Here is a 4,287-nt window from a genome sequence, read left to right on the forward strand (position 1 = left end):
GTCTCTTCCTCCTCCTCCTCCTCCTCCACCAGCAAGGCCGTCTGCGATGCGTCACCCCGGGGAGTTCGGAAATACCGTTCAGACGCTGTATAATGTTGCACTGATTCCAAAACTAATGTTGTATAATCGTTGACACCCAGAAATATTAGATTTCCCCAGATTCGCTGTTCTCCCTGTCTGTAGTGTGGCAGTGAAATGGTTAATCTTCTGTAGTGTGGTAGTGAAAGGGTTAACCTTCTGTAGTGTGGTTGTGAAAGGGTTAACCTTCTGTAGTGTGGTAGTGAAAGGGGTCAACCATTTGTGATGTGGCAGTGAAAGGGTTAACCTTCTGTAGTGTGGTAGTAAAAGGGTTAACCTTCTGTAGTGTGGCTGTGAAAGGGTCAACCATTTGTCGTGTGGCAGTGAAAGGGTTAACCTTCTGTAGTGTGCTTGTGAAAGGGTTAACCCTTTGGCGTGTGTTTGTCAAAGGGTTAACCCTTTGTCGTGCATGTGGCAGTGAAAAGGGTTAATCTTCTGTATTGTCGCAGTGAAAGGGTAAACCCTTTGGTAGTGTGGTAGTGAAACGGTTAACCCCCTGGTAGTGTGGTAGTGAAAGGGTTAACCCTTTGGTAGTGTGGCAGTGAAAGGGTTAAAGCGAACACGTGTAGCTGTGACGGGATCCGTCGATCCGATTCAACACACGTTGATCTCTAAACGTGGTTATGAAAGGGATATTTTTTAACTGTTTGTCTCTACATCTGAGCCTTGGACGTTGGCCAATCGGCCAATCGGTCGCACGTGATTCAAATTTTTCTTTTCTTTCTTGAAAACTAAACGGCGCTTTCATGTTAGCTGGATCGGGCCTCTTACTCTGCACTTACATGATTTCGCCTGTTCAGGGTAATGATGACAAAAGCTCTCCACCAGCTTGCAAACGGTGAAGAGGAAATCTCATAGACATTGACACTGTCTTTCACATTGCTCAAGATTCTGAGTGAGTTGGTAGAAAGTGTAAAGCTATATCTTGGCCAGCGGGAATTCAACTCTTATCACACACACACTTCCTATTAGCCAGGGGTGTAAAAAGTACCCAGAAATTATACTTAAGTGAAAGTATGGGTACCGTCTCAAAATTGTACTCAAGTAAAAGTCAGAGTATCTGGCTAAAATCACACTTGAGAAAAAGTAAAAAAGTTTCTACTTTTAAATGTACTTAAGTACTAAAAAGTAAAAGTAAAAACGTTTTCTCCGACTGTCTATTCTTCTGATAGCAGGTGTTTAATCAAAGATCCCCGCTTTCTAGTCTTGTGTACGGGCGGGTTAATTTTCCATTGATGGGGATTTGATTGGCTGTTTTTAAATAAAGCGCAGCCGCAGGATTAATAACGTTAACGTTAGTTCGGCCAGAGAAACAAATATACTAATTAAAATGGTTGGACCTGTGAGATTTGTACTTTGTACTTTGTAGGTCTGCATTTTAAATGTAAGGAGTAAAAAGTATGTATTTTTCCCCCTCTGAAATGTAATTGAGTAAAAGTATACAAACCTAATAATACTCGAGTAAAGTACAAATCCCCAAAAAACAGTACTAAAGTATTGTAACGAAGTACAATTACTCAAGTACTTTACACCCCTGCTATTAGCTGCTAGCTACCATCCCCGACAGCTGGGGAATCCCCTCCACAGTGACCATGGACTGAGTGGTCAGTTTCTAAATGTGAAAAATGAGTATCGTAAAAAAACAACCAATGTTTGCCATCTAAACAGGCTGCTTTACTGTCTTTGAATGTACTGTATCGTATGGTTGAATATTTTATCTGACTTTAATCTGTAACACGGTCTCCCTCTGGGACCTTCGGTGTATAGTGTATAAGCATGGTCGGGGTTATATATAGTACCAGATTACATGTAACTGGATTACAGTAATCTGATATATATATATATAAAAAAAATAAAGTAACTGTAATCCATTTCCATTACTGTAAAGAAAATCCATTAACTAGATGACAGATGTGGAAAGAAATCAGTTTTATGGGGGATAGTTAATTTAGACATCTTCATGGGTTAAGATAATCCAGCACATCTTGAAATAATTGTTGATAATAGACGATGATAATAATAACAACAGCGCTATTCAATTTACAGTCTGGGAATTGCAATAAACTGTTACTTAACTGTAAACAAAGGGTTTCACTGAGTTGGGAGAATAGCCCTGTGGACTACATTACCCATAACCATTTCATGCAGGTGATCAGAAATCGGTGATTGGGGGATGACGTTATATTTGTGAACACGACCTTTGGCGAGGGCGGACCGGGGATGAGGAGGAGGAGGAGGAGGGCGGGACGTGCGACTCGGGATACATGGGAGGTTGGGAGGAGGGTCAAGGGTCAGGACCGGGACACAATGTGCGGCGGGGTAATGCCCAGAATACGAGAGAAGCGTTTCCTGGTATTGTCTCTTCCTCTGAAACGTCGAGGGGTCCCTTCAGCTGCTCCGTCCTCTTCCCCTCTGTCCTCTCCAGATAAAGACACGTCATCTCACCCGCTGTGTGAGACGATGAGCCAGTTTGAAGCATATAGCCTCCTTTTTACAATTATTATATATAATGTCCAGATGGACAGACAGACCGTCATTTTTTTTGGGGGTCTTCTTTGTTCGACTAAAAGACAGGAAGAGAAGTGTATCTTTTCGCCGCGACTCGAGATGAAACTGTTTTTGTATTATTCTAATCTTGAATGACGACGGAGGCATTTGTACGTGCTTTCGGTTTTTTGTGAAACAAAGAAATATACAGTATGTGTCTCTGTACTGTATGCACTGTATTTCTGCTATTGTCAAGACTAGCAGGGTTTACTACTGCTATTGTGCTGTATGTAAAATATTATTTTGATATGCTTATTTGATACAATTAAAACTACAACTGGACCATTATACGTTTGGTAACTGTTTTCGATTCGTAATCAAGTCAAGAGTCACTTTATTGTCCCATCAGCTGAGAAATGTGTCTTGGGCTTCTTACACCCACACAACAGTCACAGACACATACATACAGACATGACACAACACAACTCCAAACAGAGGAGATAAACAATGTAAAAGATACAGTAGAGTACCTGCACAGCAGGATGTCTGGCAACACCACATATATATAGAATAGTATACCCAAATATTGGTTATTGAATATCGATAATATACAACCAAATATCAGCAATGTGATTGCTTCTGAAGGTACAGTAGTTGCATTAGCTATAAATGGTAAATGGTGCTGGCATTTATATAACAGCTTTTATCCAGCAAAACAGAATTGCTCCACCTGCCGGCCAAATCCTCCCCCCTGACCGACCTCTCCATCACAGTCGAGAATGCAGCTGTGACCGCGTCCCCGACCGCCAAGAACCTTGGTGTTGTCCTCAACGACCAGTTGAACTTCTCTGCTCACATCGCAGCGACAACCAGAACCTGCAGATTCCTCCTGAGCAACGTCAGAAGGATACGCCCCTTCCTGACAAAAGAAGCCACCCAACTCCTCGTCCAATCAACAGTCATCTCCCGCCTCGACTACTGCAACGCACTGCTAGCTGGCCTCCCGGCCACTGCCACCAAGCCTCTTCAACTCATTCAAAACGCAGCGGCCCGCCTGATATCAAACCTACCGAAGTCGGCCCATGTCACCCCACTTCTTAGGGACCTGCACTGGCTCCCCATTGCTGCACGTATCCGCTTCAAGGCCCTCGACCTAGCATACCGTGCAGCAAAGGGAACCGCTCCCGCCTACCTCCGGTCAATGGTCTCTAACTACACACCCTCAAGACCCCTACGCTCTGCATCTTCTGGCCGCCTCAGACCTACTCCTATCCAAGCTCCCGGAGGGTCATCAAAGAGAAGCCGCCTATTCTCAGTCCTTGCCCCACAATGGTGGAATGAACTACCCATCCCAGTTAGGACAGCCGAATCCCGTCCAATCTTTCGCCGTCGACTAAAGACTCACTTCTTCAACCATTATCTGAAATGATTAAAAAAAAAAAAAAAAAAAAAAAAAAAATCTAACCCTGACTAACCTTACTGTCATGCACTTGTCCTAATAAACTAACCTACACTGTAACACGCAACACTTGATGAACATTGTTACTCAGCTGATAGAGTTGTACCCTTCTTGCTGTCTTGTCGTACAGAACTTGTAAGTCGCTTTGGATAAAAGCGTCAGCTAAATGACTAAATGTAAATGTAAATGTAAATGTATCCAAAGCGCTTTACAATTTAGTTCCTCACATTTCACCCGTTCACTCACACGCTCACACACCGACG

The 4,287-nt window shown here is 43.1% G+C and overlaps 1 protein-coding gene across 1 annotated transcript in view; it reads left to right on the plus strand.

Moving 5' to 3' along the window:
* The window catches only part of ramp2 (receptor (G protein-coupled) activity modifying protein 2), a 5,401-nt gene extending 2,494 nt beyond the window's left edge, over positions 1 to 2,907 (plus strand). The window contains exon 2 of the mRNA XM_084328727.1: positions 1 to 2,907. This exon is cut by the window's left edge and continues 371 nt beyond it. The gene's annotated coding sequence lies outside the window, so the exon portion shown is untranslated.
* Positions 2,908 to 4,287: the final 1,380 nt, after the last annotated feature.

This window comes from Notolepis coatsorum (genome assembly GCF_963971535.1).
Source record: "Notolepis coatsorum genome assembly, chromosome: 14".
In the NCBI taxonomy this organism is placed as follows: domain Eukaryota; kingdom Metazoa; phylum Chordata; class Actinopteri; order Aulopiformes; family Paralepididae; genus Notolepis; species Notolepis coatsorum.